This window comes from Bufo bufo, chromosome 5, assembly GCF_905171765.1.
Source record: "Bufo bufo chromosome 5, aBufBuf1.1, whole genome shotgun sequence".
Lineage (NCBI taxonomy): Eukaryota > Metazoa > Chordata > Amphibia > Anura > Bufonidae > Bufo > Bufo bufo.
In genome coordinates, this window is record NC_053393.1 from 98,582,241 (window position 1) to 98,608,470 (window position 26,230).

Below are 26,230 nucleotides of genomic sequence, written 5' to 3' on the forward strand. Positions count from 1 at the left end.
AGGCACATGTGTAAACTGTTGTAACTCCTGCACTGTTCATCTGATTTGGATGTAAATACCCTCTAATTAAAGCTGACAGTCTGCAGATAAAGCACATCTAGTTCGTTTCATTTCAAATCCATTATGGTGGTGTATAGAGCCAAAAATGTTAGAATTGTGTCGATGTCCCAATATTTATGGACCTGACTGTATATGGACCATCTTGTCTATTGATTAGCACAGGCTTTATTTCAACGGCACACAGCCGGCATACATGCTATAGGAATTACCCTGGGACGGGTTCATTGATATACGGGACTCATTCCTATTTATATAGAGGTCATACATCTGTTTATAGCCTGCATTTTATGTACATTTAATTTCAGGGGATATGTTTTTAGGTTGAATAAATTGTGCATCATTGTTCTTTCAAGTGAGCCCTTTTGAGAGTGCCCCTTCTCTGCTTTTGGTATCAACGTTTTCACTTTGGTCCTTAGGGTGGGACTTGTAGGTGAGCACCTTTTTTCATACGGTGAGAGGTTGAGCCGCTGAGCTTTCTGGTTATATATGTTATTTATTTAATAAAGGATTTATTTTTGATGATATACCTGTTTAATCTCAGTTTATTCTCGTTGTTTGGTGTATCTATGTACACTGAGTGGGTTTATAGTACATCTAATTACCGTTTATGTGTATGTCTATGTTTTGTGTAATCTACTTGTAATAACTCATATATCAGTACACTAGTGTATATAATATATACCTGTACACGCTGCATCTATTATACCTTGTACCTCACATAGCAGTGAGCAGTGTACTGATGAATAGGTGCAGTGTGTATAGATATACAGTGTATGTGGTCAGTTATATATTATGGTTATTATGTGAGGTACATGAGGTAATAGTGGTTGCAACTGTCTGCACTACTATATATATATATATATATATATATATGTGAGATATGAGTAAAAAATAGGGTAAGGGGGGCAAATAAAGAGAAAGGAGGAGGACCTCCTCTTACCAATCCATTCCCTAGTCTCAATGAAGAGCTCATGGTGCAGTTCTTCTCCATGCTGTTGGGGGTTGAAAGCCCTGTAATGATGCTCCGTGCAGTTCCTTTAGTAGATGTGCAGGACCTGTGATGATGATGATGATGTCATCACAGATCCAGTCAGATGCTCCTATCTAACCTGGGAACTACACATGCTGTGCGCTGCTGCGCAGTTATTTGACATCATCACAGGTACTTTAACTTTCTCCTCTGATGATAAGGATACTATACTGGAGCTGGACAGTAATGAGTATAATTAGGGGGCACAGCTGTGTGGTCTGCCTCTATTGGCTGTAGATAATGGTCCAAAATTGGATGACATAATCCCTTTTGAGGGAGTTTGTCACCAGGAAATTCAGTGGTAAATCAGGCGCAATGCCCTGTAGGAATAGCTCTGCTGAATGTAATGATATCTTGCACTTAGCATGTAGCTGGCGGTGAATACTGAAGGGGGAGGGGAACAACAAGAGGTGGCCCAGATTTACTAATGGGCTTTGCCAAAATGTGTCTAAAAAGTGACACCATTTGGTGCAACTTTCTACACTTTTTTCTGACTTGCTCAAAAAGGGGTGGAGCTTATTAGGAACGTGGCAGAATTTTGTGGTGAAGGGAGCTAGAGTGCTGTTGAGGATATCATCATTTCTGCCCTATCTGAGAGATCATGATGGGGGTATGGGTTACCTGCCGTCCGACCCCTTCAAATATTCACCCGCCCCTTCTTCCCTGAATCGACCCCCTCCCTCCCGATACATCTCCAACCCAGTGCTTAATAATCCCTTGTCTCCCTTAATAAACACTCAGACACCAGGCTGGAATAATTTGGCCACAGCAGCCGTTTATTAACATACAACATATAAGTATATAACCATAAAACACTGATAACTATTTCCTTGCAAGGGCAGGTCCTTGAAGCCCCAAACAGCTGACATGCCCCATTGGGGTGCCATCTTGCCTTCAGCCGTTGCCCACCAGCTCGGAAGCACCACTGAATAACCCCCTTTACTTCCGCCCCAACTGGGAGTCCAGCCCCAATTGTGGAGCCTTCCCATCATCCTCCCCAGTGAATATCACCAACTTCAAGGACCCTGTCCCCGCCACAGCCGCCGTGACAAAACACCTCCCCATATAACCCTACCTTGGCACTTAAACACCCTACCCCATAACACCCACCTTAATCTGCTACCAATCCCCCCCCCCACTCCAATAAACGGAGGGTGGGTGGGTGGGACTCTCTTCTGTCTTTCCTAAAATGGCACCCTTCTTCTCCCTGTCCCAGCCTTTTAACCCCTTGTTCCCCACCCCTAAAATCAAATTGGCCAATCCCTATCCCTCCATGGTCACCTTAAGCCCACCCCTCTAACTAAGTATCCTATCCCAAACTCCTGGGGTCTCCCTGAACCCCACCCCCGTCATGATGGCCTCCCCTAAGGCTCTCCCTTTAGTACGTAAACTGGAAACGGGACAGAAAAAACCCATCCTCATGTACTAACAACGGTCGAACCCCCAACTTCACATCTACCCCATAGTCACGCATACATTGCACCGGGCTCATTGTACACCCCGGAATACCGAACAACACCACCCTCTGCCCCCTTCCTTCCACATCCGTCTTTGAACGGCGAATAACAAATTACACCCTGTCGTGAAACAACTCTATGTCATTCCTAAGCAAACCCCCAACCTGACTGGTCGTCGGACAGGCCAACTCCCCCAAACGCAATGCCCCAGAAAATGCCAGTTTAAACAACTGCTCCTACCAAGCCGAACTGCAAACCATCCCTAACTGTCCCCCTAAACCCAAAAGCAATTCAAAAGACACCCTCCTTCTGTTATCCTCACTCGCCCCTAACTGCCGCCAGCCCTTTAAGGCCCTCGTGACCAAAAAGGATTTGGTAAAGTCCGCCATCTTTCTCAATTTAAACCCAAAGGCCAACCCTGCTATGCAACTATTGATTTTTCCACCGACCACCCACCGTACTGGGCGCCAGAGATGCCTGAACGAGCCCCGCTACGGTCCCTCCAGAAGTTCCCATAGGCTGCTCGGACACTCCCTCCCAAACTCGTCTGCCTCCGGGGCCAGTTGCCGGAAACAATCCCACTGTGAACGAGAGAGAGCATCAGCGACACAGTTGTTAACTCCCGGCACATGTACTGCCACCACCCAAACATTAATTGACAAACACTCTAATACCAGCCGCTGTAGTAGCCATACTACTAACGCCGACGATGCCGACAATCCATTTATCGCCTGAACCACACCCAAGTTATCACAGTGAAACCGTACCTTTTTATTCCGAAAAACCTCCCCCCACAACATAACTGCCACCACAATGGGAAAAAGCTCCAGCAAAGCTAAATTTTGGTTAACCATCCCTTCTCTGCCCAACTCTCCAGCACACCAATGCCCCCCCCCCCCCATAAACACCAAACCCTCCACCCCCTGCAGTATCTGAGAACTGCTCACAATCAAACGAGTTCACCACCTCACCCATAAATAGCGAGCGACTGTTATACTTCTCCAAAAAGGAACTCCAAACCTGCAAGTCCGCTCTCAATTCCTTGCCCAATCGAATGTAGTGATGTGGTGAAACAACGCCCGCCGTTGCACCCGCTAACCTCCTGCTAAAAACCCTCCTCATGGGCATAATCCGGCATGAAAAATTTTGTTTTTCCAGGAGTGACTGGAGCTCGCGCAATTTTATCTTTTTTACACGAGCTGCCCTTGCTACCTCTTTTTTTAAGTCCTCCAACTTGTCCCCCGGCAATCTACATTCCATCCTAAGGGTATCAATGACAGTCCCCAGAAAACTTAATTCAGTGACCGGCCCTACCGTCTTCTCTGTTGCCAGCGGAACCCTGAACAATAGTGCACACACGTTCGAATCCGGGGGGCCGATACAAAGGAAATCGTCCAAGTAGTCAATGATAGATTCACACCCAGACTAATCCACTACTGCCCATTCCAGAAATAAGCTAAACGTTTCGAAATATGCGCATGACAAGGAGCAACCCATCGGCAGGCACCGATCCACAAAAAATAGTACAAATAGTAGCGGAGAGACTATCTATCCCTTTTGTTAGGGATAGATCTAGGTAAAGATTCAGAGAATTAGTTATGGTAAGGTATGTTAAATTAATGGTTCTCATCACCCATCTGCTCCATTACCTGACCACCATAATTTGTTTGGGCCATCATCCATTTATCATCTATCAGAATATAGTTCCTATCATCTATTGGAGAGTTCCAGTTCTCTTGCATTCATGTTACCTGCTAGCGTTGATACATGCTTTGTATTATTGGCCATGGGACTGTCAGTTTATGTGACTATTTAGTCCTACTGTAGGTTTGGGGGTCTCAGAGTATTACCAGAGAAAAGTGACTTCTATATGTGAAATCCAGTTTTGGCATCTAGTGTCAAGCCAGTTATGTTTCAAAAACGGACTCACACTGTCTATCTCTGCTATCTTTGTATGCTGTGTGCGGAATCTCCAGTGTATTCTATGAGATGTAGCTTTATATGCCCTCCCATGCTGTGTTAGAGCTGACATGGAGAAAAATATCACAAACACAAGGTGATGGAGACAGGCTAAAGCTGCGTCACATTGACATATACTGGCACTCTGCTGTGTGAGTTCAGATCAGTGTGTGATCAGCAAAAACACTTCCGTTAGGCCTCATGCACACGACCGTTGTGTGCATCCGTGGCCGTTGTGCCGTTCTCCGTTTTTTTTCGCGGACCCATTGACTTTCAATGGGTCCGTGGAAAAATCGGAAAATGCACCGTTTTGCAGCCGAGACCGTAATCCGTGTATCCTGTCCGTCAAAAAAATACCTGTCCTATTTTTTTGACGGACAACGGTTCACAGACCCATTCAAGTCAATGGGTCCGTGAAAGAACACGGATGCACACAAGATTGGCATCCGTGTCCGTGATCCGTGGCCGTAGGTTACTTTTTATACAGACGGATCCGAAGATCCGTCTGCATAAAAGCTTTTTCATAGCTGAGTTTTCACTTCGTGAAAACTCAGAACCGACAGTATATTCTAACACAGACGCGTCCCCATGGTGATGGGGACGCTTCAGGTTAGAATATACTAAAAGAACTGTGTACATGACTGCCCCCTGCTGCCTGGCAGGTGCTGCCAGGCAGCAGGGGGCAGCCCCCCCCCTGTAGTTAACACATTGGTGGCCAGTGGGCCCCCCCCTGTAGTTAACACATTGGTGGCCAGTGCGGCCGGCCCCCCCTCCCTCCCTTGTAGTTAACTCATTGGTGGCCAGTGGGGCCGGCCCCCCCCTCCCTCCCTTGTAGTTAACTCGTTGGTGGCCAGTGGGCCCCCCTCCCTCCCCTGTAGTTAACTCGTTGGTGGCCAGTGGGCCCTCTCCCCTCCCTCCCCCTCCTAATTAAAATCTCCCCCCCTATCATTGGTGGCAGCAGACAGTACCGATCGGAGTCCCAGTTTAATCGCTGGGGCTCCGATCGGTAACCATGGCAACCAGGACGCTACTGCTGTCCCGGTTGCCATGGTTACTTAGCAATTTGTAGAACCATTATACTTACCTGCGAGCTGCGATCTCTGCGTCCGGCCGGGAGCTCCTCCTACTGGTAAGTGACAGGTCTGTGTGGCGCGTCACTTACCAGTAGGAGGAGCTCCCGGCCGGACGCAAAGATCGCAGCTCGCAGGTAAGTATAATGGTTCTACAAATTGCTAAGTAACCATGGCAACCGGGACAGCAGTAGCGTCCTGGTTGCCATGGTTACCGATCGGAGCCCCGGCGATTAAACTGGGACTCCGATCGGTACTCTCCGCTGCCACCAATGATAGGGGGGGAGATTTTAATTAGGAGGGGGAGGGAGGGGAGAGGGCCCACTGGCCACCAACGAGTTAACTACAGGGGAGGGAGGGGGGCCCACTGGCCACCAATGAGTTAACTACAGGGGGGAGGGGGGGGCCGTCCGCACTGGCCACCAATGTGTTAACTACAGGGGGGGGGGGGGGCTGCCCCCTGCTGCCTGGCAGCACCTGCCAGGCAGCAGGGGGCAGTCATGTACACAGTTATTTTAGTATATTCTAACCTGAAGCGTCCCCATCACCATGGGAACGCCTCTGTGTTAGAATATACTGTCGATTTGAGTTTCACGATGTAACTCAAATCCGACGGTATATTCTAACATAGAGGCGTTCCCATGGTGATGGGGACGCTTCAAGTTAAAATATACCATCGGATTGGAGAAAACTCCGATCCTATGGTATATTAACTCCTGACTTTACATTGAAAGTCAATGGGGGACGGATCCGTTTGAAATTGCACCATATTGTGTCAACGTCAAACGGATCCGTCCCCATTGACTTGCATTGTAATTCAGGACGGATCCGTTTGGCTCCGCACGGCCAGGCGGACACCAAAACGACTTTTTTTTCATGTCCGTGGATCCTCCAAAAATAAAGGAAGACCCACGGACGAAAAAACGGTCACGGATCACGGAAAAACGGAACCCGTTTTTGCGGACCGCAAAAAAATACGGTCGTGTGCATGAGGCCTTAGGATAATAAAACCGTCTGCATCCGTTATAAATGCATCCAGTTGTATTGTCTCTAAAATAGCCATGATGGATTGGGCACTAAAACTATTCAAAAGTCAATGGGTGCCGGATGCATTTTCTTTTGTGTCCGAGAAAAAGGATCCTGCAGCAATGACTTACATTGTGTTTCATGCCTGATACATCTTGCTCCGTATCCCATGATGCACTCAAAAATGCTGCTTGCAGCTCTATTGTGTGTGCGTCATGGGAATGCAACAAAATGGAACGGAATACATTCTGGTGCACTCCATTCAATTCAGTTTTGTTCCCATTGACAATGAATGAGAACAAAACTGAAGCCGTTTGCTCTGGTTTTGAGATCCTATGATGGATCTCAATATTGGAAAGGAAAACGCAAATGTGAAAGTAGCCTTGGGAGACGTAAATTCTTTATCACTGATCTATCACTTTCTGTACTTAGATAGGACACAGAGCATGTTGATTGTTGACTTTGACACACATACACCTACCTCCTGGAGAGTGTTCTTGATCTGGCCAACTGTTGTGAAGGGTGTTTTCTTCACCAGGGAAAGAATTCTTCGGTCATCCACCACAGTTGTTTTCCGTGGTCTTCCGGGTCTTTTGGTGTTGCTGAGCTCATCGGTGGGTTCCTTCTTTCTAAGAATGTTCCAAACAGTTGTTTTGGCCACGCCTAATGTTTTTGCTATCTCTCTAATGGGTTTGTTGTGTTTTTTCAGCCTAATGATGGCTTGCTTCACTGACAGTGACAGCTCTTTGGATCTCATCTTGAGAGTTGACAGCAACAGATTCCAAATGCAAATAGCACACTTGAAATGAACTCTGGACCTTTTATCTGCTCATTGTAATTGGGATAATGAGGGAATAACACACACCTGGCCATGGAACAACTGAGAAGCCAATTGTCCCATTACTTTTGGTCCCTTAACAAGTGGGAGGCACATATGCAAACTGTTGTAATTCCTACACCGTTCACCTGATTTGGATGTAAATACCCTCAAATTAAAGCTGACAGTCTGCAGTTAAAGCACATCTTGTTTGTTTCTTTTCAAATCCATTGTGGTGGTGTATAGAGCCAAAAATGTTATAATTGTGTCGGTGTCCCAATATTTATGGACCTGACTGTATATGCCTGAGTTCAGGCCTAGTGTGAGAAAAAAAAGAAGAATTTAGTAGAGAGGAGAGGAGACATGTAGTTGCTGGAGTGGGGAGAAGGGGCACGGGCGTAGGTAGAAGTGACTGAGCCCCACAGCAAATTTTTGCATGGCCCCCCCCCGCCCAATTTTCGATATTGAGCTGTTGATATCATCATATTCATCTCCATGATCTAATAAAAAATATACTATATTTACCCCACCTGTCCTTTCATTTTTGATAAATATTGTTTTTATTAATATGCAAATTATCTTTCTAACGTGCCCCAGGGGCTGTCCCTCCGGCCGTTTGTGCCCAGCACCGTCCCGCTGTTAATTATTCACTGCTGTACTCGTCTTTTTTTTTTCTAAGTGCGCTGTAGTCTCGCACGTTGCGTCAATGTTACTCACGTCAGGGCCCACGCGGTGTCCTGGCAGCAGCCTAAAGTAATGTAAGCGCGCATGCGCCAGAAAGAGGAGAAAGCTGGCGCATGCGCTATTACACTATTTGAGTCTGCTGCCAGGACACCATGTGGGCCCGGACGTTAGGAAGGTAGTTTGCATATAAATAAAAATAATGAAACTTGACTGACACGTGGCCAGGCGCTGTGCCCCTTGTCAGCCTGGGCAGCCGCTTCCCCTGCTTCCCCGGTAGTTACGCCACTGAGCAGGGGGAAGGACAGAGGCCCCCCTCCTCTCAGTTCCCATTCTGAGCCCCCACGGTCCAGAGGAGCCAATTGATATTTTCCCAAGTTTTAGGCCAAGAAGAAAGGCTGAGGTGAGACCTCCTTCTGCAGACTATCCCTCCGGGAGGACAAGTGGTAAATTGTGTTTTGACTACAGAAAGGACAAAGGAAGATAACAGCCATCTTATCAGGCTTATGAGCTCCTTTGAATTCGGTGTAGGACAATCTAGCTACAGACAGCCTCACCGGTATATAGAAGACAGAAAGGCCAATCTGTTATGTCACTTATGTGGAAGGAAGGATCAGAAACCACCGTTATTGGGATTAGAATAAGGCAAGGAGCTAGATACCAGCCAGTTGGATTTTCACTAACATAACTGAACTGTGATCTGAAGTTTTTATCTACAAGAAGCCTGTTACCTGGAATTACAATTATTACCTCTGCAGACAAGAGAGACTGTGCTATCTGTGAATGTCATTGCTACTGAGAACCAGCAAAACAGTAAACATTGTGAGTTGGATTCAACTGCTGTCTTACTCCTTAATTCAACTACTACTCTCATCATTGTTGTACCACAACGGTACTGGCGTCACGACTAAAGGGACCTAGCCATAGGCACATAAAGCCAAATTACCATCCAGGCCACGTCAGCCACCATCTGGCCTGTGTCCGTCATTTCAGAGTGTGCCCCGGAGAATCCAGTGCTGTTCTCCTCTTCGCTGCACTGCTGGCCCAGGGAGGCGTCTGCTAAACCGCGAGTAACCGATGAACTGTTTGTACACTTCGGCCCACCGTGAACCTCACGCGTTCTACCCCTGCGGACTGGCACGTTGCACCAGTCTACACTGCAAAGCTTGTCGGGCCGACAGGGATGGAGCTTAGCTCTGCAAAGGGGCTTAGCTTAGTAGTGTGACTTGGGCCTCCAAACATAGCTTTGCCTGGGGCTGCAGCCTCGGCAGGGTACTGGCTCTCCTTAAAGAGACCAGCTGTGTATAGAGACTTATTGGCAAGGCTCCATGGGAAAATAATATGCCATGAGGTATCTCCAAGGGAAAGAGAACCATCTTGCTAGCGCCACTTTTTGGAAGTGGCTTCCTATAAGTCAAAGTCTGACTTTTTAACAAGCCTTGGGAAATGACAAGGGAAAATAGCCAAGTCAAATACCCACCCATAGACAGCTGTTTTGGGGTGCTTCCCCTCATCAGTAAGGAGTGAGATGCTTTGGATGGCCCTTAGGCAGGGTACTGGCGCTTCTTCAAGAGACCAGCTGTGTATGCAGGCTTTTTAGCAAATCTCCATGGCATGGAGACTTAGTGGCAATGCACCATGGGGAAAAAATATGCAGTGAGGTATCTCCCAGGGAAAGAGAACCATCTCTCCAGCCAAACCCACCCCTGCTCAAGGCATCCACAAGGACCATTATTCTCTAACTATAGTATATGCTGCAGCTGCACTTTATCGGTAATGACCTCCTTTAATGGTAATAGCCACTTCTACTGATGCTTTAATAACAAGGGACTATGCTGGCATTATGTCTAGTTTACCATGTGATATCATCATGTGATTGCAAAGTTTCTTTGTTCTTGCCGTTTTGTTTGAGGTCCCAGAAAACCCACTTTACATATAACACAATCTTTTCGGCGTTGCCATAGAAATCACATATCTGCCTTCCATGTTCCAGCTTGCAAATAAATGCCACTGGGCTCTGGGCAAGCTTGTATTAAATGCACAGAATTGGTAGTGCCTATTCCCCTTTTCACCACTAGAATGCGCTGCTGAGATGCTCTGCAATGAGCTGCATTACTAATATCTGTGCTGCTGCCCCCGCTCAGGTAATCACAAGTGCAGTCAGGTTACATTGACTTGTTCCATTCGGTTTAGACTTTTGTGGAGCTTTCATTGAAAACCTAAATTAGTGATAATATTCCATTAAAGGGGTTCTCTAGAGTTAATAGATTGCGGGATCCTTATCTGTCGTCTAGAGTGGACAGCAGTGACATAGAACATCTCTTTCTGAAGGACCTGTCCTGCTCTCCATTACACAGACGACCTATATATTTGAATGGGTACTGTGTAAGGCTATATTCACACAACCATGCCGTGTTTTGCGGTCCGCAATATATAGAAAATGTCTATTCTTGTCCGCGATTTTGGACAATAATAGGACATGCTCTATATGTTTGCGGGGCCACGGAACGGAACTACGGATGCAGGCACCACGCTGTGTGCTGTCCACATCTTTTGCGGCCCCATTGAAATTAATGGGTCCACACCTGTTCCGCAAATATGGAGAACAAATGCGGACCCATTCATACAGTCGTGTGGATGAGCCCTAATACTTAGAAACATAGAAACATAGAATGTGTTGGCAGATAAGAACCATTTGGCCCATCTTGTCTGCCCAATATACTGAATACTATGAATAGCCCTTGGCCCTATCTTACTTTCTACTGTGGTAATGCCTGCTGATTCCAGCAGGGGGCCACTGTGCGATCAGCTAATTGACAAGGGCCTTTCTTTTGATCATGTCTAGTTGGACTATGTTTAAGATACTTCTAGGGTAATTTGCATTTAAATTAGGTAGAAGAATGAGATGGTGTGCCCCCTATCTCCATTACTCATTAAAGGGGACCTAAACCTTTGGTGAAACCATGATTGTGCAGCAGCACTTCTCAGAGCACTCTGCACTAGGTATTCCGCTCAGTTTTCTCAGCATTCAGAGTACGGGTCCCATATACTTCACTATTAGAGGTGGCTTCTTTCTCTTTTCTCTGCAGGAATTTCAAAGATGCCATCCCGTGCATGCTAGAGGTTGCTGGGGCCAATGGCAAAGGTTCTAGAGAACCCTCAGCCTACTAGAGGAATGTCGGACATCATGTTATTTATTCTGGAAATTGTTGGCTCTATCCTCACAAAAGCCCTAGGAGCTGTACACAGGGGTGGACTGGAAACTTAAAGTGGCCCTGGAAAGAAACTAAAAGTGTCTCCATTTTGTAGTTGGGTCCAAAATGACAGAAGACAAGACCAACACAAGGAGACGGAGCCAGCAGTACCATATTGCAGCACATTATACCCCCCCCAGCAGAGCCAAGTAGCACAGTGTATCACAAAATACTGCCCTAGAAGTAGGGATCGACCAATATTGATTTTTTAGGGCCGATGCTGATACCGCTAATCTATGAACTTTCAGGCCGATAGCCGATAATTTATACCAATTTTATTTTTATAACACTCATTATAGTGAACGTTGTGTGTTGAATTGGCAAGAAAATTGTTCCAGGACTTCAAAACCAATGACTAATCACTACTGATGATGGTGACTCGATTCAAGTGAATGGGGCGACCCTACGGTTCTCTGCAGAGTGGTTGGCCAGAGGTTCCACTGTGCAGAGTAAAACTAGGAAGGGCTGCATGACTAAGGCTACACTAGCGTTAATATTTTCCGGTTTTGAGATCCGTCATAGGGTCTCAATACCGGAAAAAAACCTTTTGTTTTGTTCCCATTCATTGTCAATGGGGACAAAACGTAACTCAACAGAACAAAATGCTCCAAAATGCATTCCGTTCCGTTCTCATACCGGATCCAGCAAAAACGCTGGTGTGAAAGTAGCCTTACCCAACATAGTGGCTTTAGCAGCAGCTGAATGTTCAGATCCTTTTCCACTTGTGGCTCTTCCCTCGTTGCAACTGAGGTTTAGGCAGAGTATTAATACTCAGATTTATTTATCCACTTTAATTTTTACTTTCTATTGGTTTAATCTGTTCATAGAAGAATTAATCTGTTCATAGAAAAGTATCCATGTATTCATTCAGATCAATAAATCTGGACCTTTTATTAAAACAGACTGCTTGCAATCCACTCATAAACGTTGAGACTTACCGGTAATTCTGTTTCCTTGAGTCCACCATGACGGCTACACCTGAGATTGACTCCTTGACCTCTGTAGGGGCAGGAACACAGAGAGTTTAAAAGGCCACTAGCCACTCTCACCCTCAGTGTGTACAAATTACTAAAGTCGGTGCAGCCCTATATTTTATCAAAAATTATTATTATTATTATTTTTTGTATTTCTTCATACTCCACTCGATCCTATTTATTATTTTAGGGGGGGATACGAGCTGTCATAGTGGACTCAAGGAAACAGAATTACCAGTAAGTCTAATTACGGTTTTCCATTTCTTCGACCATGACGGCTACACATGAGAACTATCAGATTACTTGGTAGGGAGGGAAACTGCTTGCAGTACCTTCTGGCCAAAGGTCATATCAGCAGAAGCAGAGACATCAATACGATAATGTTTTATAAACGTATTTATACTTGACCAGGTGGTGGCTCTACAGATTCTATCAAGTGAAACACCAGCTCTTTCCGCCCATGAAGATGCCATTGCCCTCGTGGAATGGGCGCTAACATTTGTGGGGCTAGTAAGGCCTTACATTTGGTAGCAGCAGGATATTGTGAATTTAATCCAATGACCTATAGAGGCCTTGGAAGCTTTTTTCCCTTTGTTTTGACCTGCGAATTGAATAAGGAGGTTGTCCTCCTTCCTGAATTCTTTTGTAGCTGCCAGGTACTAAATAATTGTCTCCCTTACATCCAGGAGCTGTAATTGTTCTTCAGATGAACTCCTTGTGTCTGTAGAAAAGGAAGGTAGGATGATTTCCTGATCTCTATGAAAGTCTGTGATGACTTTTGGAAGGAACCCCGGATCTAGCTTCAAAACAATTCTGTCTGGAAAAATAGAGAGATATTGTTTCTTGGCAGGATAGAGCCTGAATTTCTCCCAGGCATCTAGCTGAGGTTATGGCTATTAACCACCTCAGCCCCTATAGCTTAAACACCCTTAATGACCAGGCCACTTTTTACACTTCTGACCTACCCTACTTTCACCGTTTATTGCTTGCTCATGCAACTTACCACCCAAATGAATTTTACCTCCTTTTCTTCTCACTAATAGAGCTTTCATTTGGTGGTATTTCATTGCTGCTGACATTTTTACATTTTTTGTTATTAATCGAAATTTAACGATTTTTTTTGCAAAAAAAATGACATTTTTCACTTTCAGTTGTCAAATTTTGCAAAAAAAACGACATCCATATATACATTTTTATCTAAATTTATTGTTCTACATGTCTTTGATAAAAAAAAAATGTTTGGGTAAAAAAAAAAACATGGTTTGGGTAAAAGTTATAGCGTTTACAAACTATGGTACAAAAATGTGAATTTCCGCTTTTTGAAGCAGCTCTGACTTTCTGAGCACCTGTCATGTTTCCTGAGGTTCTACAATGCCCAGACAGTACAAACACCCCACAAATGACCCCATTTCGGAAAGTAGACACCCTAAGGTATTCGCTGATGGGCATAGTGAGTTCATAGAACTTTTTATTTTTTGTCACAAGTTAGTGGAAAATGATGATTTTTTTTTTTTCTTACAAAGTCTCATATTCCACTAACTTGTGACAAAAAATAAAAAATTCTATGAACTCACTATGCCCATCAGCGAATACCTTGGGGTGTCTTCTTTCCAAAATGGGGTCACTTGTGGGGTAGTTATACTGCCCTGGCATTCTAGGGGCCCAAATGTGTGGTAAGAAGTTTGAAATCAAAATGTGTAAAAAATGACCGGTGAAATCCGAAAGGTGCTCTTTGGAATGTGGGCCCCTTTGCCCACCTAGGCTGCAAAAAAGTGCCACACATGTGGTATCGCCGTACTCAGGAGAAGTTGGAGAATGTGTTTTGGGGTGTCATTTTACATATACCCATGCTGGGTGAGATAAATATCTTGGTCAAATGCCAACTTTGTATAAAAAAATGGGAAAAGTTGTCTTTTGCCAAGATATTTCTCTCACCCAGCATGGGTATATGTAAAATGACACCCCAAAACACATCGCCCAACTTCTCCTGAGTACGGAGATACCACATGTGTGACACTTTTTTGCAGCCTAGGTGGGCAAAGGGGCCCACATTCCAAAGAGCACCTTTCGGATTTCACCGGTCATTTTTTACACATTTTGATTTCAAACTTCTTACCACACATTTGGGCCCCTAGAATGCCAGGGGAGTATAACTACCCCACAAGTGACCCCATTTTGGAAAGAAGACACCCCAAGGTATTCCGTGAGGGGCATGGCGAGTTCCTAGAATTTTCTATTTTTTGTCACAAGTTAGCGGAAAATTATGATTTTTTTTTTTCTTACAAAGTCTCATATTCCACTAACTTGAGACAAAAAATAAAAACTTCCATGAACTCACTATGCCCATCAGCGAATACCTTGGGGTGTCTTCTTTCCAAAATAGGGTCACTTGTGGGGTAGTTATACTGCCCTGGCATTCTAGGGGCCCAAATGTGTGGTAAGAAGTTTGAAATCAAAATGTGTAAAAATGACCGGTGAAATCCGAAAGGTGCTCTTTGGAATGTGGGCCCCTTTGCCCACCTAGGCTGCAAAAAAGTGCCACACATGTGGTATCGCCGTACTCAGGAGAAGTTGGGGAATGTGTTTTGGGGTGTCATTTTACATATACCCATGCTGGATGAGATAAATATCTTGGTCAAAAGACAACTTTTCCCATTTTTTTATACAAAGTTGGCATTTGACCAAGATATTTATCTCACCCAGCATGGGTATATGTAAAATGACACCCCAAAACACATTTCCCAACTTCTCCTGAGTACGGCGATACCACATGTGTGGCACTTTTTTGCAGCCTAGGTGGGCAAAGGGGCCCACATTCCAAAGAGCACCTTTCGGATTTCACCGGTCATTTTTTTACACATTTTGATTTCTAACTTCTTACCACACATTTGGGCCCCTAGAATGCCAGGGCAGTATAACTACCCCACAAGTGACCCCATTTTGGAAAGAAGACACCCCAAGGTATTCGCTGATGGGCATAGTGAGTTCATGGAAGTTTTTATTTTTTGTCACAAGTTAGTGGAATATGAGACTTTGTAAGAAAAAATAAAAATAAAAAAAATCATCATTTTCCGCTAACTTGTGACAAAAAATAAAACATTCTAGGAACTCGCCATGCCCCTCACGGAATACCTTGGGGTGTCTTCTTTCCAAAATTGGGTCACTTGTGGGGTAGTTATACTGCCCTGGCATTCTAGGGGCCCAAATGTGTGGTAAGAAGTTTGAAATCAAAATGTGTAAAAAATGACCGGTGAAATCCGAAAGGTGCTCTTTGGAATGTGGGCCCCTTTGCCCACCTAGGCTGCAAAAAAGTGTCACACATGGGGTATCTCCGTACTCAGGAGAAGTTGGGCAATGTGTTTTGGGGTGTCATTTTACATATACCCATGCTGGGTGAGAGAAATATCTCGGCAAAAGACAACTTTTCCCATTTTTTTATACAAAGTTGGCATTTGACCAAGATATTTCTCTCACCCAGCATGGGTATATGTAAAATGACACCCCAAAATACATTGCCCAACTTCTCCTGAGTACGGAGATACCACATGTGTGACACTTTTTTGCAGCCTAGATGCGCAAAGGTGCCCAAATTCCTTTTAGGAGGGCATTTTTAGACATTTGGATCCCAGACTTCTTCTCACGCTTTATGGCCCCTAAAAAGCCAGGGCAGTATAAATACCCAACATGTGACCACATTTTGGAAAGAAGACACCCCAAGGTATTCAATGAGGGGCCTGGCGAGTTCATAGAATTTTTTTTTTGGGCATAAGTTAGCGGAAATTGATTATTATTTTTTTTCTCACAAAGTCTCACTTTCCGCTAACTTGGGACAAAAATTTAACTCTTTCATGGACTCAATATGCCCCTCAGCGAATACCTTGGGGTGTCTTCTTTCCAAAATGGGGTCAGTTGTGGGGTGTTTGTACTGCCCTGGCATTTGAGGGTCTCCGCAATCATTACATGTATGGCCAGCATTAGGAGTTTCTGCTATTCTCCTTATATTGAGCATACGGGTAATGAGATATTTTTTTTCCGTTCAGCCTCTGGGCTGAAAGAAAAAATGAACGGCACAGATTAATTCATTCGCATCGATCAATGTGGATGAAAGAATCTCTGCCAAAAAAAAAAAAAGGAGGGGAAAGGCGTCTGCCAGGACATAGGAGCTCCGCCCAACATCCATACCCACTTAGCCCGTATGCCCTGGCAAACCAGATTTCTCCATTCACATCAATCGATGTGAATGAATAAATCATTGCCGGGATTTTTTATTTATTTTTTTATATACAAAGTGTTTACCTCAACTCATACGGCCTCGGCAAACGTATCTTTTACTGCAGAGGAGAAATCTCGTCTTGCAGCGCCGCATACACCGACTTGCGTGTAATCTGACAGCAGCGCAATGCTTCTGTCAGAATGCACATTAGTGCTGCAGCTAGTCGATCGGTTGGTCCACCTGGAAGGTAAAAAAAAAAAAAAAAGAAAGAAAAAACCAGGCCGCAACGCAATAATTTTATTAACTTTGGAACAGAACATATAAACTTTAACTTTTTGAACTGAACATTAACCTTTTTTCTTGCTGGTGTTTTTTTTTTTTTTTTTACCTTTATAGAACAAACCTCTCCTTCCCCATGGGTCAATGTGCAAAGCGCAAATCGCCCAAAGATGTGGCGAAGTGCGTTATGCACTTTGTCCCATGTGAAAAGAGACGTTTGCAGCAGCTGTGAGTGAATGGGCCCTAATAGCCCTGTGTGCCTGTCCTGGTGAGATGTGATCCCTATGCTAGGTGTACCTGTGTGTGGTACTTCCGGAAACACTCCCCTAAGCATAGGGCAGGGTGGTCAGGACAGTCAGGACAGAAATAGCGGGTGTCATGCCTTATTCCACTCCTGCTACAGACACGACATCTTTTTCGGGGTGACGGTTGGGTTGAGGTACCGGCAACGACATTGGGGAAATGTCGCTCGTGTAGACGGCTAACTACACTGGTGGATGGGGCCACGGAACCTTCTGGATACAGGAGGTTCTCGATGATCTCTTCCTGGAATTTTAGGAAGGATCGTGTTCTCCCAGCCTTACTGTAGAGAACAAAACTATTATACAGAGCCAATTGAATCAAATATACAGACACCTTCTTATACCAGCGTCTGGTTCTGCGGGACACTAAATACGGAGACAACATCTGGTCATTGAAGTCCACCCCTCCCATGAGCGCATTATAGTCGTGGACTGAGAGGGGCTTTTCAATGACACGGGTTGCTCGCTCAATTTGGATTGTCGTGTCTGCGTGAATGGAGGAGAGCATGTAAACGTCACGCTTGTCTCTCCATTTCACCGCAAGCAGTTCTTCGTTACACAAGGCAGCCCTCTCCCCCCTTGCAAGATGGGTGGTAACAAATGCCTAAAGAGGGCCACACTTGTGTAGAAATTGTCCACATAAAGATGGTACCCCTTGCCGAATAAGGGTGACACCAAGTCCCAGACTGTCTTCCCACTGTTCCCCAGGTAGTCAGGGCAACCGACCGGCTCCAGGGTCTGATCTTTTCCCTCATAGACACTAAATTTGTGGGTATAGCCTGTGGCCCTTTCACAGAGCTTATACAATTTGACCCCATACCGGGCACGCTTGCTTGGGATGTATTGTTTGAAGCCAAGGCGCCCGGTAAAATGTATTAGGGACTCGTCTATGCAGATGTTTTGCTCTGGGGTATACAAATCTGCAAATTTCTGGTTGAAATGGTCTATGAGGGGCCGAATTTTGTGGAGCCGGTCAAAAGCTGGGTGGCCTCTGGGACGGGAGGTGGTGTTGTCGCTAAAATGCAGGAAACGCAGGATGGTCTCAAATCATGTCCTGGACATAGTAGCAGAGAACATGGGCATGTGATGAATTGGGTTCGTGGACCAATATGACCGCAATTCATGCTTTTTAGTTAGACCCATGTTGAGGAGAAGGCCCAGAAAATTTTTAATTTCGGAAACTTGGACGGGTTTCCACCGGAAAGGCTGGGCATAAAAGCTTCCCGGGTTGGCGGTTATAAATTGTGTGGCATACCGATTTGTTTCTGCCACAACTAAGTCTAAGAGCTCCGCAGTCAAGAACAGCTCAAAAAATCCCAGGGCCGAACCGATCTGAGCCGTCTCAACCCGAACTCCAGACTGGGCGGTGAAAGGGGGAACTAATGGTGCGGCTGAAGTTGGTGACTGCCAATCAGGGTTTGCCAGCACCTCAGGGATTCTAGGGGCTCTACGGGCCTGTCTGTGCGGTGGCTGCGACGGGGTAACTACTGCACGTGCCACCGTACCAGCTTCAACTGCCCTTCTGGTGCTCGCTACTTCACCATGTTGTACGGCAGTGCTGGTACTAGGTCCAGGAAGGGCTGCGCTGCTGGTGTATGCCTCACCACGTGATCCGGCAGCGCCAGCCCCATTCTGCTGCTCTTGAAGCGGATCCTGCGCAACCTGTGGTCTAGCGACACGGGGCCGGGTACGCCTGGTGCTATCAGGGACCTCAGTCTCCTCGTCCGAACTTTGGGTCAGAGAGCCACTGCTTTCTACAGGTTCATATTCTGACCCGCTAGATTCATCAGATGAGGGTTCCCACTCCTCATCCGACTGGGTCAGAATCCTGTAGGCCTCTTCAGAAGAATACCCCCTGTTTGACATTTGGGCAACTAAATTTAGGGGTATTTCCTGAGACTACCCAAGAAAAAAAGCAAGCCTGTCTTACAAATGGGAGGCTAGCGAAGTACCGGAGGCCGCTGCGGTTGATAAAAAATATCAAAACTGATTTTTTTATCGCCGCAGCGTGTGTAAAGTGAATGTGCAGTGATAAAAAAATATATATTTTTTGTCACTGCGGTGGGGCAGGCGTGGGTGAACGCACGTGTGGGCGACCGATCAGGCCTGATCGGGCAAACACTGCGTTTTGGGTGGAGGGCGAGCTAAGGTGACACTAATACTATTATAGATCTGACCGTGATCAGTTTTGATCACTTACAGATACTATAAAAGTACAAATGCTGATTAGCGATACGCTAAACAGCGAATAAGTGACTGCGGTGCGGTGGGCTGGGCGCTAACTGATCCCTAAACTACCTAACCAAGGGGCCTAAACTATCCCTAAAACCTAACAGTCAATACCAGTGAAAAAAAAAAGTGACAGTTTACACTGATCACTTTTTTCCTTTCACTAGTGATTGACAGGGGTGATCAAAGGGTTAATTGGGGGGCAGGGGGGTGATCTGGGGCTAAAGTGTACTGTTGGTGCTACTCACTGTGATCTCTGCTCCTCTGCTGGATCCAACCGACGAAAAGGACCAGCAGAGGAGCAGACAAGCCATATAACAGATCATATTTACTAATATGATCTGTTATACGGCTTGTGATTCGTTTTTTTGAAAATCGCCAGCCTACCAGCCAATGATCGTTGCTGGCAGGCTGGTGACGAACTTGTACTTTAACTTTTGCCGGCCCGCGATGCGCATGTGCGGGCCGGCTCTGACCGAAATCTCGCGTCTCGCGAGATGACGCACGGATGCGTCCAGGAGGAATGAATCAACCACCTTCCGGACGCATCCGTGCGTTAGGCGGTCCGGAGGTGGTTAAAAATGCTGCTTTGAAAGAAAGGTGTTCAATTAAAATGTGCAGTAAAGGAGTAAATAGGGGTTTCATTAGCCCTTTTAAGACCAGGTTTAAATTCCACTTGGGAACCCTTGGGGTTATAGAGGGTCTTAGTCTAGAAGTGGCCCATATAAATCTTCCTATTCATTGATGGTTGGCTAAATCTATATCATAGCAAGCACCCAAAGCAGAGATCTGGACCTTTAGCGTACTAGGACTGAGACCAATATCCAACCCTTTCTGGAGAAAATCTAAAATGTTCTCGATACTTGGGGGAGACCGTATTTTTCGCCCTATAAGACGCGCTTTTTCTTCCCAAAAGTGGGAGAAAAATAGCAGTGCGTCTTATGGGGCGAATGCTGCATTTTTCAGAATTTTCAATGATACGATCCGCCGCGATGCCGCGTGGCGGGTGTATCAGCTGAGAGGGAGGAGGGGCTGGGGGCCGGCATCTGCTTTTATAATGACAGCGGGGCCCGTGCAGTGACTGTATTCTACTACACGGGCCCCGCTCACTGTATATAATCGTATCTATAATTGTAGGCATTGTTAATATATAAAAGTTCAAGGTAATCAGCGCCTGTATACCGTACTTACAAGCGCTCGTAGCAGAGAGGAGGCAGGCCGGGAGGACGGGCGCTGGCAGCGTGAGTTACTATGTCACGCGCCTGCGCCGCCCACTTTATGAATGAAGCAGGCGGTGTGGGCGCATGACGCAGTGACTCACGCTGCCAGCACCCGTCCTCCCGGCCTGCCTCCTCCCTCCTCTCTGTTTCGAGCGCTTGTAAGTAATACAGGCGCTGATTACCCTGAACTTTTATATATTAACAATGCCTACAATTATAGATAAGATTATAAACACTGCACGGGCCCCGCTGTCATTCTAAAACCAAATGCGACCCCCACCCCCTGTATTGGGGGTCATTCACACCGCAGGGACACTATTATGGGGGGATCTGTGGATGACACATAGCATAAGTTGCAGGGGTATCAGGAGCTGACATCCTAACCTGGAGCCGGGAACAACCACAGTGGAGCAGCGGTAGGTAGTTGAAAACAAAGCTCTTTTTTTCATCCGGCGTCTGACGTCATAGGCGTGAGCGCGTACTCCCCACGTGGTTCCCGGGCTCCGCCCCCAGCAAAGCTGGGAATAGAGCGCAGTGCTGCGGCGCATACTACAAGGACGCCGTACATCGTGTTCTATAGTTCGCGGTCAGCTTCCACACAGGAGGGAAGGAAGACCCTGCGAAAATGAAGAGAAACAGGCCCCCATTAATCAGGGATGAGATCTGCTCCTGTTTTAGTCCTCTGCCCAGCTTTAGTAAAGACCACAGGAGGGCAGAGGTGAAGGAGAAACCACAGTAATCCCCTCCAGAAAGGTACCATAAAAATTAAAAATCTGTATAAATCTTCACCTCCCACAGGAGGTCTCTCTGTGAGGTGCCCTCTTAGGGACAGGAAACACCGAGGGTGAGAGTGGGTGGTGGCCTTTTAAACTCTCTGTGTTTCTGCCCCTACAGAGGTCAAGGGGTCAATCTCATGTGTAGCCGTCATGGTGGACGAAATGGAAAAATAGAGAAAGGAACAACACTAAGTCATAAGAATAAATGCTCCAGAATTGTTATTACATGGGGGATGCAAGTAATTAATAAAACAGACGTGTCAAGAGAGGTGAGAGCTCTTCTTTAAAAGTACATAGTATGATTACTCCTCCCCTGTTATTGTACCCCTCAGATGCCGCATTCATACTTACCTCTTCTGTTTGATCGCGAAGAGCCGGCTGCTGCCATCTTGATTGAAGATGTATTGCAAAATCTCCCACGACCAGTGATGATGTCATCACGCCGGCCAGCGTGGTGATATCATACCTCACCATGCACAGGATTTCCTGCAAGATCTTCAGTGGCCGGCTCTTCTCGCTCAAACGGAGGAGGTAAGTATGATTTTTTTCTCCTGCCATTCTGGGAAAATCGATTTGCTATAACAAAGCACTAGGAAATTCGGCTTTGTGGCAAATAACATTTTCCATGAAATTCGGATCAGCAAAGGGGGGGGGGGGACGACGACACTGCACCCTTGTTCTTCCAATCTGCGAGGGTCCCAGAAGTGTAACTCTCACACATCTTGTCAATATGTCATACATTTTTCAGATGGAAATGCTGTTTTTATTCAACCTGTGTTTTGTCGTAAAAATGCCACCCCTGTCTATGTAGACAGATTCCTCTACCTGTTGGTGATGATGAATGTGATCAGTCAAAGCTATCTCTGGGCAACCCTACAAGATGCCCCTCAGGCCAGGGATAAGAAAGCTCCTTAGATGTTGATGCTTTTTTATTAGCTTCCCTAGTATTGAAACCGTTCATTGACACTTACAGAAATTAATTGTAATTGAAATGTTTTTTCATACCTCTGTATTTTTCTGCTTCTATGTTGCAGAGTTGGACTCCCTAAATGTAGAGTCAATATAATAATCTGAAATATGTAGTAGATAAGAAAGTTGTAACACTACCAGGAATGCGCTCCAACTCTTGCCTTATAGCTGATGTTGAGGGGGAAAAAATGGTTGGTATGTCAGGTTTCACTTTGCCTGATCCTTTTGTTCTCAGGAAGACTTTCTAGTTTTTTCCTTCTCCCGGAACAAATGCATGCATCCCATGAAGGTCTGATAGATGCAGGTGCCACCTCTGTTTGTCAGCTGCAGTGTATGAAGAGGTGGCTGCACATACGTGGCTAGGTCATGGAAGTGAATAGCGAGAGCCACAAATGAATGACCACCTCTTCATACATTGCAGCCAGCAAACGGGCCCTGTTCTTGAGATAGATGCAAGTCCCAGAGGGGCGATCAGCATCTGTCAGACTTTTGTGGCATAAAAGTCCAAGGTGGGAATACTCCTTTAAGCACTGATTTGTGGTATTATTTGGATGCTTTATGGAAAATGATTTGCATACTGCAGTTTAATTGTATATCTTCTGAGAAATTATATTGACATTTGGTGGTGATGTTATTATTATGTTATTATGTATCCACCATATTGTCATATTTTTTGTATACCGTAACTGATACTGTATGTAGGCATTGTATGGTGGTATTATTTGGGCACTGTCTAAAACTATTACTTGACACTGTATGGCCGGTGTTCTGGCCCACCGCTACGTTCTCCTTGCTCTGGTCCCAGCTTGTAAACTTCTGGCAAGAATAGGGTCACGTTTGCCACTGGAGCCAATGACTGGCTGCTAACAAGTCCCCCAAGCTAGAACCAGAGCACGGAAAATGCAGTGGTGGATTGAAGTAGCTGGAACCGAGTGGTGAGGAGCAGGTAAATTTTCTTCCTTTCACAGGTCCAGTGGGGAAGGAGGCTGCCCAAAACAGTTTGAAAGCTTGACAGTCCCTTTAAAGGGGTTTGCCACTTTCTGGCAACTGATGACGAATGTGTAGGTAAGATGACTAAATGGAACTTACTAATATAGCCCTTGTTGATATTCTTTGCCACTTGCTATTTTTTTTTATAAGCCATGCCCCCTTGTTGGACAAATCTTCTGTACTGTCTGGTTAGAGGTCCTGTCTATAAGATGGCCGCTGATGGAGGGTCATGTGACCAGACATATCACTCAGTCTTCTCCATTCAGACACACTGCACTTGCATTAAACTCCCTACAGTGCAAATGCAAGTGACAGGTGCAGTGTATTTCAATGGAGAAGTCTGATGTGTTTGGAGTTATTTTTTCCTGGTCACATGACCCTCCATCAGCAGCCATTTTATGTAGACCTCCATGTGGACAGCACAAAAGACTAAGCGCCCCTATAGTCATCTTGCATAACATTCATCAGCAGTAGCCAGAAAGTGGCCAACCCCTTCAAGTATTCTGATAACAATTGATATATACAGAAGTAGCAATCATTATCTTAGGGTACTTTCACACTAACGTTATTCTTTTCCGGCATAGAGTTCCGTCCTAGGGGTTCAATACCGGGAAAAGAACTGATCAGTTTTATCCTAATGCATTCTGAATGGAGAGTAATCCGTTCAGGATGCATCAGGATGTCTTCAGTTCAGTCTTTTTGACCCTTCAAGACGGAGATAATACCGTAGCATGCTGCGGTTTTATCTCCATCCAAAATTCCGGAACAATTGCCGGAATGCCGGTATTTTTTCCCATTGAAATGCATTAATGCCGGATCCGGCCCCGAGTGTTCCGGTAAAACGGATCCGGCAAAAATTAGAAAAAAAAAAAAATGCAGGATCCGTTTTTCCAGATATTACCGGAGAGACGGATCTGGCATTTCAATGCATTTGTCTGAAAAATGCCATCAGTTTGCATACATTTTGACAGATCCGGCAGGCAGTTCCGGCGATGGAACTTCCTGCCGGAATCCTCTGCCGCAAGTGTGAAAGTAACCTTAAAGGGGTTATCCAGGATCTACAACAATCCCCCCATGTGCCAGGCCCTCCGTGGGAATATACTTACCCTGCTCCCCGTTCCCTGCGCCGCTCCTGCCCCCGCACCGCCGCTGCTGCTTCTCCCTGCACATGGATGAAAACATCTGGTGTCAGGGGGGGAGCAGCCAGTGGCAGGCAGGGACGGGGATGAGCCTCTCTAGCGTCACCCGCGGTGCTAGGGAGGCTCGTCCCCGCCTGCCATTGGCTGCTCCCCCCGACATCGGGTGTTTTCATCTGTGTACATGGAGAAGTAGCAGCGGCGGGACCAGGAGCGGCGCAGGGAGCGGGGTAAGTATATTCCCACGGAGGGCCCTGGCACATGGGGGGGGGGGGGGGGGCTGTTGTAGATACTGGATAACCCCTTTCAATCCTAATGAGTTAAAGGGGTTATCTGGGAAATAAATGAAAGCATTGACTGCCATTTCCTGCCTAGTGTGATATAAGATAAGTGATATAAGAAAGCTACTTACCTGCCTACATTTCTCCCCCTGACTGGTCACCAGCCACCTGCTGCTGCCTTCCTTTGGTTATTTCCAGTCTCTGAGCATATTTCAGCTCAAGATATTGCAAAGGAAGCCGCTTTGTGCATCCTCAGATCTGTTTGCCTCCACCCACTACAACTCTCCGCTGACTTCCAATTCCGCCCTGTTCTCCACATTGCTCCAGCTGTAGCCCAGCCCACTACACCCATGTGCTAGCACAAACCCAATGGCAACGAACCATGTGCAGTGACCCAGTAGATCACTGCTAAAAAGTGGTTAATTATATGGATCACTTAACATTTACCATCTGGGGTCGGTGTATACTTTTTGTGCCCTTTACGTGATTCCAAGACCTGAATATGGGAACACAGATAAGTTATTAGTTGCCTCCTGTCTGTTCAATAAGAGGCCTACTCCAGGAGACGCATCATCCCTGGAAGCTGCTAAGAACTACCTGAAGCTCTTTAGGTTTAGGACCAGAGGGAGAGTGACAGGTCTGTTAGTAAGGTAATGCTTGTCTATGACAAAAGACCTTGCTGCCTGTGATAAGGGTACATTGCTTTCATGCCTGATACACTTTTAGCCCAGACTGGCTGCCTGTGGGATATCTGCACCCAACTGTGGAAATTACATCACATTTATGGTGAGGGCCTTACACGCCTTTGGTCAATTTGAAAAGTTTCTTGGAGGGAGGCTTTCCCGTGTACAGTCTTGAAAAAAGTGTATGGCCTGGAGAGACCGAACCTCTATTTACATAGTAAAGAGACTGTTAGTTGTTTCAATTAAATGGGCCTTGCTCATTGTCTTTACCATCCACCAGCCCCTACACCTGACCTCCTGCTTTGCAACCTGCCAAAAATCCACCAACAAGGGCACCCCACCTGTCAGCAAGCAGGAGCCCCCAAAGAGCTCCCAGCTCTTTAGGACCTTGGCTGCTCTCCCTGGATGTAAATGTCCTGTTTGACGCAGCCACAGCCAATTGCTGGCTGCAGCAGTAATCTGCTCCCCTTACATCATATGACCATTCGTCATGACGCAAGGGGTGCAGGTCAATTGGCTGCAGCGGTGACAAACATGAAGTTTACATCCAGGGAGCCCAGTGGAGCAGCTGAGGCCAGAGAGTAAAGGAGGGAAGCAAGTAAAGATACGGTAATTTCCCTTGAAGGTCTACCCAGGAGGGTGCGTTTGCCCCCCCCACCCCCTAAAAAAAAAGAAGATGTGTAATCTGTTGAAATAAGACTTTTCGAATGGTTTGCAATGGCTTTTGTGACATGATATCATAATGAGATGTGGCATTGGACTCATGTTTAGAACTGCTACATCTATATGTGTGCTTCTTAATGTAGATTTTGATATTACAGGAG

General features: G+C 45.9%; 1 long non-coding RNA gene across 1 annotated transcript; it reads left to right on the forward strand.

The window, feature by feature from the left end:
• The first annotated feature begins 802 nt into the window (after positions 1 to 802).
• LOC121001657 lies at positions 803 to 12,720 on the forward strand. The gene is made up of 3 exons (XR_005779104.1): positions 803 to 814; positions 9,649 to 9,653; positions 12,541 to 12,720. It is a non-coding gene; the product is annotated as an uncharacterized LOC121001657 (long non-coding RNA).
• The last annotated feature ends 13,510 nt before the right edge of the window (positions 12,721 to 26,230 follow it).